This window comes from Danio rerio, chromosome 18 (genome assembly GCF_052040795.2).
Source record: "Danio rerio strain M-AB ecotype USA chromosome 18, GRCz13ab, whole genome shotgun sequence".
NCBI lineage: Eukaryota > Metazoa > Chordata > Actinopteri > Cypriniformes > Danionidae > Danio > Danio rerio.
The window spans coordinates 50,528,848-50,541,902 of record NC_141038.1 but is presented as its reverse complement, the minus strand read 5'-3'; the positions used below and the strand labels follow the sequence as shown (position 1 = coordinate 50,541,902).

At 38.1% G+C, this 13,055-nt stretch overlaps 1 long non-coding RNA gene across 4 annotated transcripts; it reads right to left on the bottom strand.

Moving 5' to 3' along the window:
* Positions 1-9,145: 9,145 nt before the first annotated feature.
* LOC137488344 (uncharacterized) lies at positions 9,146-12,618 on the bottom strand. 4 transcript variants are annotated; one of them, XR_015515329.1, is made up of 7 exons: positions 12,574-12,618; positions 10,917-10,974; positions 10,734-10,827; positions 10,453-10,610; positions 10,260-10,355; positions 9,956-10,085; positions 9,146-9,260 (listed from the first exon to the last, which is right to left on the bottom strand). It is a non-coding gene; the product is annotated as an uncharacterized LOC137488344 (long non-coding RNA). The 4 variants fall into 4 exon arrangements; XR_015515327.1 differs by lacking the exon at positions 9,146-9,260 and adding an exon at positions 11,940-12,012 and having other exon boundaries at positions 9,783-10,085; XR_015515328.1 differs by lacking the exon at positions 9,146-9,260 and adding an exon at positions 11,940-12,012 and having other exon boundaries at positions 9,846-10,085; positions 12,116-12,618.
* Positions 12,619-13,055: the final 437 nt, after the last annotated feature.

The window sequence follows — 13,055 nt, the reverse complement described above, 5'->3', positions numbered from 1 at the left end:
GGTCTAAAAGGTTTGAGTTTATTTTCTTAATGAGTAATAGGTTTGTTTTGAGAATAAATCAATTAAAGTCTCATCTCCAATTACCTTTAAGAGCCAGCCGAGGTTTGAACCAGCAACCCAGCGACCTTCTTGCTGTGAGGCGACAGCACTACCTACTGCGCCACTGCCTTGCCAAATACACATTGCACATTAGTCTATCACAACTAACAGCCATTTAAAATAAATAGTGTTTAGGAAAGATTATACTTTCATGCAAGGAAACTTGTGATGAGGCTTTCTCTTCAGCGTTAACACAATAACACACATTCAATTCATTACATAAGTATGCTTGTGTGTTAAGGCTGAATTATACTAGTGATCGTAGTAACTTTGTGTTGTTCTGACAATAACACAACTGAAATGCTAGCTGGCAGTGGGGTTTATGGGGTCTATCATACACCCGGCGGAATGAGGAGCAAGACGTGTATGACACGATTTGTTGCTATTTTCAGACCAGCGCAACCCTAATTTTCACATCCAAATTACATGCGCCACTTTGTGGACTCACGGTTGTGTGGGTCTAAAAAAAGGAGGTGTGTTAAGGCATGTCGTCACGTTGCTATATTGAGGAACTGAAATAGACCACGGCGCCACGATGGTGCAGTGGGTAGCACAATCACCTCACAGCAAGAAGGTCGCTGGTTTGAGCCTCGGCTGGGTCAGTTAGCTTCACTGTGGAGTTTGCATGTTCTCCCCATGTTCGGTTTCCTCCGGGTGCTCCGCTTTCCCCTACAACTCCAAAGACATGCGCTGTAGGTGAATTGAAGAAACTAAATTGGCCGTAGTGTATGTGTGTGAATGAGAGTGTATGGATGTTTCCCAGTGATGGGTTGCAGCTGGAAAGGCATCCGCTGCATCTAACATATGCTGAATAAGTTGGCGGTTCATTCCGCTGTGGCGACCACTGATTAATAAACGGACTAAGCAGAAAAGAAAATGAATGAATGAATGCACATGTCTTTGGACTGTGCGGAGCACCCGGAGGAAACCCACGTGAACGCAGGGAGAACATGCACACTCCACACTGAAACACCAACTGAGCCATCCGAGGCTCAAACCAGTGACCTTCTTGCTGTGATGCCACAGCACTACCTACTGCGCCACTGCGTCGCCCCAGGATTAACTTGCACAGATTAATTGTTCACCTAAAGAATAATAATGCTCGCCAGAAAAATAAACTGTACATATTGATTTTACACAAACTTCAAAGCAAAGAAAGCAATTCACTCACTCACTCTCTCTCTATATTTTTTTATTGTTTACTGCTACAATGTGCCTCATTGCATTCCAAACCAATCGGTTTTTAAAAAGCTCTTTCCACCCGGCTGAGTTTTTGGGACCTGCGATATAAATATCAACCATCTGTGTGACCATCTGCATTGAGATGCTACATCAAGTGCAAAGGCCAAGCCACCCGACACTCTGATATTGGTCCTCTGGTTTGAGCCTATTTTCATCTTCTGCTGCTTTACCTTGAGGCAGGATCGTCCCAGACTTATTGGTTTAGCTGAAGCCCTTGAGTTGCTCATATGTGTTTTGAGAAATGTTCTGCCTTGACTTTATGACAACATTTATGATGCTGTACGTCTGTGCATCCAGTAATAATGCAGTGCTGTTTACTCTAGATGAAATAAAGGTTTGTATGATGCAAATTTAACATTAGATATTCAAATCAGCTGGTAGTTTTATGTATGCATTAATCTTAGTCTTTCAAATGAGATTTCTCATTGCGGACAGATTAGGGCTCAAATGAACTGAGAACATTTAGAAAACAATCTTGTTTTTAAATTTGAAAGCTGAAAACATGTAAAGTAGATGCATTTATCTATAAAAAATGAAGTGAAATGTCTTGGAAAAAATATTTATTTGTAAAATCCTTTTTTATTTGCTCACACGTGTTTAGTTCAAATTTGATAGTTGACTGGACTTTATATTCTTGTTTGTTTATTTATTTTCACATACATTTTTCTACATGGATTTACTGTTATTAAATGGTTAGGGTTATGACAGTTATTGAGAACATTCACATCTTATTAGTTGACATTTGGCTTTACTGTATAACTAACACAATCTCACGGCAATTCGTAACTTTTTCATTTAGTGGCTAATTCATACAAATTCGTACGATCTAATTCGTACATTTTAGTACGATTTGCGTATCCCCCAATGACGGTTGGGTTTAGGGGTGGGGTTAGGTGCCACGCCTCCTTTTTAAAATCGTACATTTTCTTACGACTGAACTCGTACGAATTCGTAAGAATTAGCCACTAAACTGCCAAAACGTAAAATACTTACGTTTTCTCGTGAGATCAGGCTGGTATAACACATTAGATGTGATACTTCAAAACATAGCTGTCAACCCTCCCGTTTTTCCTGGGATTCTTCCATATTTTACAGTTCTATCCCGCTATCATCCCGTAAAGCTCATATTTCTCTCATATTTTCAGTCTTTCTCTGAAGGGTGGCAAGAAACATTAAAGAGCCGAGCCTCCCTATACGCAACCCATACCGCCGAACCACCAGGGGCCGCCCATTGCTCCGAAATGTGAGTCTGTTTGATTAGGCATAAAAACGCTTTGAAATAAATTTAAAAACTGCGCGATTCCCTTTCCCTTTGTTTACAGGCGTCTTCGCCCCTCCCATGCAATCCTCAAAGCAGTCATATGATGGTGCATGACTGTCCGCTAATGCGCTCCACAGTGATAAATAAACACTGTTTCCCAAACGGATTCAGTACTTGTGATTTGAAGCAGAGCGGAAGTCTGGCTTTTGGGTGAGTGTTTAAACAGACATAGGCTTTACACATAATTAATAATATTAATATCTAAAAATGTCGATCCTGGTGTTTTTGTTTTGTTTTTTTTTCTAACACAACTAATTTCATCTTAAATGGGCATAAAAAGTTAGGGAATTATTTAATGTAATCAAGCGAAAAAATCTAAAAAAATCATCACAAAGAATCATTTGTTGCTCTTTAATCAGAATGTAAGTTATATACAGTGAATAAACGGCTGATGAGATTTGATAGCTTGATTCTATTTCATTATAACAGCTATTAATTTTAAAAAGCTGAACTATTTGCAAATGTATATGCTGCTGATGTATAGATGTATTTTTTTCTTTTGTAAATAATAATAATAAAACATATTACTGACCATTTAACTGACCAGTTTATTTACAATGAATCTGCTCCAAATTAACATTTTTACTAATTTGTGGATTTTTTATAAGGATGAAGGCGGGGGGGGGGGGGGGGGGGGGGGTGGTTCCTTATTATGGTGGGCATATCCCTTATTTTTACACTCCAATGTTGATCACATGACTAAAATGTATTGATTTTTATTAAGATCTTCCTACTTTTACTGTTACATTCAAGAGTTCACACTTAGCTGATGATTGATAATAAAGCTTGTTTGGCATGCTGTCCTGGGAGAGAGCCCTGAGCTTATAAAATCCTCGAGCCCTGGGCACCCTCCCGTTGCAAGGCGAGAGGGGAGTTTGAGCTCAGGTAGATCTCGATGACTCCCCCTCCTGCTTATTGTAGTTTAGTGTCGGATATGGATGCTGAGAAGGTGTACTCAGAGGTTGGCTAAAATATTTTGGATTAATTGTTTAGGGTGCTTGTTTTTGAAGTGTGGGAGGAAACCGGAGGACCCGGGGAAAACCCACGCAATCACGGGGAGAACGTGCAAAACTCTGCATGGAAATGTCGTCTGGTTTGGAAAGGAATTAAACCAGGGGCATTTTTGCTGTGAGGCAACAGCGCTAATCACTGGCCACCGTGTCGCCCGTTTGAAAGGAGGGAAAGTAGGGTTGGGTGTGGGGGTTTCTTCAAGATGAAGATATTGAGATGAGAACAGTCTGGTTATTTATAGTGAGTTAAGGATCGTCTTTTTTTGACCTGGCAAACCTGCACAGAACTTAAAAACAAAATAAAACCTAAACGTTTAAAAAGTTTATTTTAAAACAGACGGGCATCTATGTTTATAGCCTGGTTTCCAGTACAGATATGGACGCAAAACAAAAATGCAATTTTAATTGCTCATTTTTGATAAAACTATAATGTCATGCAGCTAAAACGCTCTTATTTTGAAGTATGGCTAAAAGTGGCTAACTTGTACAAAATTATATGAATTCATTCGTACAAAAGTTTTTTTTTTTTTATTTAATTCAATACTTTTTGTTTTTAAAGAGGCATACCCTCAAACCCCACCTCCACACCCAACCATCATACGACCATCAACCATATACGAATTAGACACTAATCAAAAAGTTTGTGAATTGCTGTATGATTGGCTTGGTGCCTCCAGTATTTTGGCAGTTTCTACAAATAAACAAATGCCAATATCATGATCATGTGACTTTTACAAAGTGTTTCCTTTTTCAAAATTCCTGTTTGCTACCTTATGCAAGTGTATTTCTGTGCAATAAATAGGATATTTTGTGAAATTGACATGTTTTCTTTAGGTCTGTTTTAAATTTACCTCAATACTTACCCCTATATTTCCCAGTGATGGGTTGCAGCTGCAAGGGCATCCGCTGTGTAAAACATATGCTGGATGAGTTGGCAGTTCATTCCACTGTGGCGACTCTTAATTAATAAAGAGCCGAAAATAAAATGAATGAATGAACGCACCCCATATACATTTCTAGAGATCGCCAAATACGTCCACCAGAGGCTGCTGTGTATGATTTTTGAGATCTCAGATTTCTCTCGCAAGTGCCATTCGCATCTGCTCTCGTTTCGTAATTTCACCAGAGGCCGATGTCGACCGGCTGACTGACCGATCAACTGACCCACCCTCCTCCTTCCCTAAACCCAACTGTTAGTGTTTTCAAAAGCAATCCAGAAAAAGAAAAGCCCTCACGGCAGTCTGATTTCAGATCAAGTGTGCCGCAAGCCTGCGTTTTAGTGAAGGTCTCGGCCGTTAGATCGCCCCCTGGGGGCTGGCTGCAGTACAAGTCATAAAGCCCGCCTCCTCCATGTTAATGAAGGAGACTTGAGCCCAAATAAAAAAAATTATTACACTTGCATTAAAATGTCCCGAAAGATGGTTCTGGTGGATTAAGGCACTGGTTATTGTGCTGAAATAGGTGCAGATCTTCATTTTTGTAAACAGTTTATTTTTAGCAGTAATTTAATGCTGGGCGTGTCATCGTGATTGACAGTTGTGACTGACAGCTTCTCAAAGCAGCGCGTCTGAGCTTCGGCAGGAGACTGAAGTGTTATTATTCGATTTCTGTGTTATTTTACCATGACAAAATGAGCTCAGCAGTAAACTACAGTTTCTGACATACATGATCTGGTGGAACACTGTTTATTCGCTAAGGTCAGGGCTTTTTTCGGGCTTTATGAGTTTGCTGATACACGTACGCCTAGCCACCCAGATAGCAAAATACACTCGGGCCAGTTCCGGCTAGATTCTTGCCTGCCGGAGACTTACCCCTCAGAGCTCAGACTGACTACCTCTGCTGGACCTACTCCGGATGCCTGGACTCACTGCCCGATTCCAGCCCGAGTCAATCGAGCCAGATGCGGCGGCCGAGTGAGCCGGCGCTGCAGCATGTGAGCCGGAATCAGCCCGCGACGCCGCGAGTAGGTTATGCGCTGCGGCCCGGAGCTGGCGCGAATGAATATATAAAACCCTCATATTTGTTAACGTTATTACATCCATTTGTGTTTATATAACAGCAAACGCATGCTGAGAAGTTCGGGGGGCGTGGTCGATTTTACATAAAGCGTTTGGTTGAAAGCTCGACTCCGCTCATTTTTGCAGCTCCTCCTCTGGCTCCATCAGACAGTCCTTCTGCGCATGTCAAGGCTCCAATTTCAGCAGTGTTTTGCGACAGTTTGTGCCCGTCAAGCAGGCGTTTTGCCCTCAAGGCGTTCAATGGGAAAAGGGGCTGTCGCATCGTCCATATTTTTTACAGTCATTGTTTCAGATCTTACCACATTCCCACCCTGTTATTTACTTGTTTATTGTATTTTCTGCCTTTTGTTTTGTCTTACCCTCTTTTCGTTCTTCACTAGACTCGAACCCTGTCATCATGGTTAACTCTACTCCAGGTCACAAGTCCGCCGATGCACATGGTGAGCCACTGGACAAGCTGGTAACAGTGGGAAAGCCATCGACATGGAGGTAAGCGGTCAGCTGGTAAGTGCGAAAAGGAACAGCGTCATACTGCCCCGTAGCGTACGCTTTAAAGGCAAAATGCAGCCATACGTACTTCTGACTATAATTCACGGTCTCCAGATATGTGTATAGGACTATGTTTTCAGAATGAGCCTGTGTTGCAGAATTTGAAGGGTAATGAAAATACATCTACATCAACCATCTTATGTTTGTAGTCTTGCAGGGATAAAAGTGCCAGAATTAGCCCTCTTATTTTCACTAAACAAAAGGGAACTTCACAGAAGGCCTCACAGACTGTGTGATTAAAATGGAAAACAATTTCACATTCAGACCATATTAAATCCTTTCCGAGGCAGATTCCGGAGACAGAAGCTTAAAAATAGCCTCCGGTGTTCAATTTATGTTAAATAAGGATGCAGATGCTGAAACAGATACTTGTGATATGTGATGAGACTTCTAGCAGTTCTAGTGCTGCTGATGATGAAAGACAATCCTGCAGATCTCTGCGAGGCAAGGTCAAAACCAGCCTTTGTTTACACTGGTGGATGTACACTGTATGCATGGCTGTTCTTTTACTGTACACGCATATTGATGTCTTCTTGCGGTGTTGTTTTAAGGGTCCGGCGCTTCTACGTGTGCCTTGAGGCATGCAAACCAATGCGTTTGAGGCTCCGTTCAGCTTCCTCAGCCTGTTTTTGCTCAAACCCTCCATCTCAATTCTTAAAGAAACAGAATAAATAAATCACCAGCCCAAACTGCTTGTGTTGGGAAGTTGCTTCTCTGAGGAACACGTTGAATGCAGATCAAAGCTGGATTCATTCTACTGTCATTTTTACAGTCATGTGCTGAATAAACTGTGACTGACATTACAAACACAGAGCTAAAGAAGCATCTTCTATTACAGGTGTCGCAGTAGTTACATCTGAAACGTGCGACTTTCAGCCTAAAGTGCACAGACAACTGTGAGTAAGCCATTGTGGGTTGATGTTCATGAAAAGTGTAGCTACTGTATATTGAATGTTTCTCTTTTGCAGTGCTTTGAGCTGTGAACTGAGTTGCACTGCACAAACGCATGTGCTAAATGAGCACTTGATTACTTAATGACTCACTTAATTGCTATTGTGCCTTCAGCCGCCTCCTGATCGTGAAATATACTGTAAGTGCTAATTGTGTTGATCATGGAGATTTTCCAAACGAATAATGCTGCATATTAAAATGAGAGGCAAAATTATGTGCTAATACTTTAGTGAATATATAATTAGTATATAATTAGTGTATATATATATATATATATATATATATATATATATATATATATATATATATATATATATATATATATACACACACACACACACACACACACAAACACACACACACATTCCCTGTTCACTTTATTAGGTACACCTGTCCAACTGCTCGTTAATGCAAATTTCTAATCAGACAATCACATGACAGCAACTCAATGCATTTAGGCATGTCGGCATGGTCAAGACAATCTGCTGCAGTTCAAAGTGAGCATCAGAATGGGGAAGAAAGGTGTTTTAAGTGACTTTGAATGTGGCATGGTTGTTGGTGCCAGACGGGCTGGTCTGAGTATTTCAGAAAATGCTGATCTACTGGGATTTGATGACAGAGGTCAGAGTTGACCAAAATACACATTCCATTTCGGTGAATGGCCAGACTGGTTCCAGCTGATAGAAAGGCAACCTTTACCCAGGTGCCACTCCTGTCATCTAAGAGCAGAAAACTAAGACCACAATTCACACAGGCACACCAAAAGAAACGTTGCCTGGTCTGATGAGTCTCCATTTCTGCTGCGACATTCAGATGGTAGGGTCAGAATTTGGCATCAACAACATGAAAGCCTGGGTCTATCCTGCCTTGTTTCAGCGGTTCAGGCTGGTGGTGGTGGTGTAATGTGTGGGGGATATTTTCTCTGCACACTTTGGGCTCATTAATACCAATTGAGCATCGTGTCAACAGCACAGCCTACACTGTAATCCCGAATAAGTTGACAAAACTCAAAAAATTTGAGGTAATCAGTTACGTCAAATTTTTTAAGTTATGAAATTATCTATTTTAAGTAAACAGAAACATTAAGTTTTGAGTTTGTTGTACTCATGCAAGACACTTCACCTAACTTAAAATACCCAAGTTACTCAGCTTATACGTTTTAATTGCAATTAACTTAATTGTTTTAATTTTTCCAAACTTTAAATACTTAGTCACCCAGCTCATACATTTTAATACCAATTAACTTAATTGCTTTAATTTCTTTCAACTTTAAATACTTAAATCACCCAGCTCATACATTTTAATAGCAATTAACTTATTTTTAATTATTTATCTCACCTTTACATACTTAGTCACCCAGCTCATACATTTTGATAGCATTTTTTAAAATTAACTTCTCCATTAACTTCTTAAACCCCATAAATCTGTCAAAATAAATCTGTAATTTAAAACACACAGACAATACCATTTTAGACATTTATTGTTAAAGAAAAAATGTCCAACAGTACTTTCAAATTTGTCTCCTATGCAATTACAAATGTCTTAAAACGATAAAAACTATTAGACATAAAGAGATTGAAAATGAACACTATTCTGAAATTAATAAAAATTACCCACAATGTAAATATGATATCAGACATAAGAGCCTCAAGAAAAAACAACTATAAGTTTGATAAAATTTAATAATACATTAATAAGTGTAAAACTTACTCTTAAGGCATTCGTAAAAAAAAAATAATAAGTGCACATTCTGTGAAGTGACTCGTTTAGTGTAAACTACACAGAAACTGTATAAATATATATATATATATATATATATATCGTTGAAGTCAGAATTATTCGCCCCCATTTATTTTCCCCCCAATTTCTGTTTAACGGAGAGCAGATTATATATATATATAAATATATATATATATATTGTAGTGAGGCAGAGGGAAAACAGCGACACAGTTGGATGAGTTTACAGACAAGTCCCCGGAGGGTGCTTTATTTACAACGTGAATGGGGTGTAAACGGTGCTCTTCTTCAAGGTGAGTAGTCGGATGTGGGATCGTCACGAGCTGGAGTCTGCTGTGGAGAGACAGAGAGACAAGCATTAGCGCATGGAGTCATTGGGTGAATGAAGCTCATCTTCTCCTTGCGTGGGCTTGGTTTATATGCCTCTCCACTTGATGACGTCCAGCTGTGAACGATCCTGTGTTGATGATGGTCCAGCTGGGTTGAATTAGCGACCAGGGCGACGTGGCATGTGTGCGCTCGTTACAATATATATATATATTCAGTCTTGGTTGAACTATGATTCTGTCATTTACTTATTCCAAACCTGTTTGAGTTTCTTTCTTCTGTTGAAAAAAAAAAAAAAGCTGAGACCTGTAACCACCGATTTCCACAGTATTTGTTTTCCTATTAGAAAGTCAGTGGTTACAGGTTGTCAGCTTTACTTAACTTTTGTCTTCAACAGAAGCAAGAAATTCAAGCAGGTTTGGGACAAGTGAAGAGTTAGTACATGACAGAATTTTACATTTGGACAAACTATCCCTATATATAATAAAATGCATACTTACCAATTAAAGGTAAATAAATGTTTTGAAGTTACTACCCCAGAGACAGTCTTTATTAAGTTAAAAAAAAAAAAAAAAGCTCTACATCAACTCATTCTTTAAGGTTTCCATGCTACGAGACTTTTTATTTTCCATCATCCATGCCAAGCAAAACTTTTTGCACAAGTTCAAAGTCCTTTACTATATATTATGTGAAGAGCATACATTAATCCATACAAGACAAGAAAGGTCTGGAAGTGTGCTGTGGGTGGTGTCCAATTCATTCTTCAGGACAACAGAGACCCTCAGTGAATGCAGGGCCAATAAAGCATCTTCAGTCAGCAGGATTATCAATCTAAAAACATAATTCAAGGATATTAATGTAAGGACAGTATCAAAATGACTGAGCCAATATTATATGATTCATCAACTATTCTTGATTACAAATATGTTATTAAGTAAAAGTTTTCAAAACTTTCATCTTTTCATTAAACATGCCTAATTGTGAAAAGAATGAATGAAGTCTTACCAGGGTGTTCCTAAAGAATCTTAAGTCACGCTCACGCAGCAAGACCAAAAGACCTCTGATAACAGTAGTCCGTCATGAACTGACATCATTCAGTTCCTGGAAATCAAGAATCAATTTTTTAAAAATTAAAAACAAAATAAAATAATTCAAATTATATTTTAATGTATACTTTAACACGTGACCCCAAACATACCTGCTCATCATAAACCTTTAAAAGATTAGCCAGGGTATCTGCTGTCTTGCCAGTTTTGGATGCTGTTTGCCTTAAAATTGTCATCAAATGAAATAGGTGGTGGTCCAGTTTTGCAAAGAATTTGTGGGGAAAATTCTCATTTGTAACATGTTGGTACTCTGCAAACAGCAAAAAGAAACAAGAGAGAATTTCATTAAACAAACCCACACCACAAAATATACAATTCTAGAAAAAATGTATTAATATTATTATTATGTTTCATTTACTTGTCTATTTTTTACCTCAGATGAAAATCAGGCGTTGATCAGATGTTGAAAGCAGGATCTTCATGTTGTAAACTGAACTCAAGGTCTAGCTGAAGTTTCACTTTCCTTGCTGCAAAAGTATCATTGATAAATACACTGTAATATTTATTTTATCTGGATATGCCAGGCATAGTAGTACAAAATAAATATTTTACCCACCTTTCACATGCCTCCATTTAAGAACCTATCTGTAGTCAGCAACACCTGACCTTCAATTCTGTATGTACACAAAGTCACAGTGTCATTTAGCTGAGAGTGGAAGTAGTACAATTGCCTGATGTCTAACGTTAACCTCCAAAACGGTTAGCAATAGAGCTGATTATCATGTTAGTTGCTTTAATTCGATGAACACAGATTTAATTTAAACAGTATTGAAATTTCTAAAACTGAATAGGACGACTAAGAAATTTAAGGCCTGATTTTAAAAGCTAGAAATAACAAAACTTACCTTACTGTCTAATGATGTAAAAATATATAGACTAAAATATTTATATTTTTAAGATATAAATATATTTTAAGCTACAAAATTTGCACATCAGAAAACTGTCTTCTTTACCATGTCTTGAATATTTTGTTTTGTTATTATTTTATTTAATAACATAATTTTGTATTAATGTGTTATAGATATGCATACTTTGTTTTTTAGGCTGTTTATATTCTCTCCAGAGTAGACATTTTAAAAAATAGATTGAAAAAAAAAAAAAACTTTTATCATACCTTTAAAATACATTTGACCTAAATGACATTTAAACTCATTTAACTGATTGCATTAATCAGGTAATCATTGATATGCAGAGATGTCGTCTTAAGCGCGAGGAAATATTAAGTGTTGATCAGTGCTGGTGATTGAGGTAAAGTTAGTTTTATATTTACACATTCAGACTTTCTCCTTAATAATATAATTTCAGAAAGGTAATTTTTGCATATTCTTAATGGTGAAATCATATTAGCAGCCAATGACTTTCAAAGTACAACATTGTTCATTGTTCATTGTTCACTAAATAGTGCATTTAGTGTAATGTTGTTTTCATGTCATACTTGCATGTGATTTCAGAACGAATAGACAAAGTACCATGGTAAACAATTTATGGAGCGAGTCACAAGTTGTTACTAAATGAATGTATGAATATAAAACCAACTTTACCTCAATGTGGTAGTGTAAAATGAAGCTCTGCTCTGTACCTGCTCAGGTGAGGAGCGCAGCTTAAATGTTCTCCGTCAGGCTATCCTCATACATGGATCAGCAAGCAACAAGCTGCGTGTGACAGAGTTAAGTTTTGAGACTACGTTTTTGCGCGTCATCAGAAAATACCGTTAAGTGTTTAGGCGGAGATCATTTGAGTTATGATTAACGTTACGTTTCTTGCGCCTTTCGTTTCCGAAGTGCCTACAGATCGCGAAGATAATACCACATTCACAGACTGGATGGAGTTCAGCGCAGCGCCATGACATGCGGTTGTGAGAGCGCACGTCTCCATGACAACTTCAGCACAGGCTGAGAAAAGGCATACTCGCGCCAAGATTTAAATTTTTTTGAAAAATGTAATCTGCCGATTTTAAATATTTTTGTCTTTATCACACTCTGTTAAAATTCAGAGTTAACACATTACAACTAACGCTAACATTGCACTGATTCTAACTTTTTAAACAGTAATGTTAACGTTAGTTAGCAACAAGTGAGGCTAAACATGTTTTCTGTAATGTACGACATGTAAACGCACCCTGATTAACTCTACATTACATTGAACTGTTACTGTGATTATATTAATTAAAACATACATTTAATATTTCTTGGATTTGTAAATATTTTACTTACTGTAGTGTGAAGCGAGGCCGATCCGCCATCTTGAAAAAAACGAATGAAGCATGAGCACGTACGTGAACCTGGATGACGTCAGACGCAAAATCACTAGGCTGACGGAATTTGAGTTAATGAAACTTTAAAGAGACATTTTGTATAGATTAAACCCAGCAGAATTGTTCACCTTACTTGAAAGATTAAATTTTTACAAACTCAAAAATAAGAAAAAGTTCTAAATACTCATCAAGGTTAATTAAGATAAACGAATTTTAATGATTTAAGTTAATAGAACTCAACTCAATTAATTAGTTACAGCATTAGGGTTTACAGTGTACCTGAGTATTGTTGCTAACCATGTCTATCCCTTTATGACCACAGTGTACCCATCTTCTCATGGCTACTTCCAGTAGGATAACGCGCCATGTCATAAAGCGCCAGTCATCTCAGACTGGTTTTTTGAACATTACAATGAGTTCATTGTACTTAAATGGCCTGCA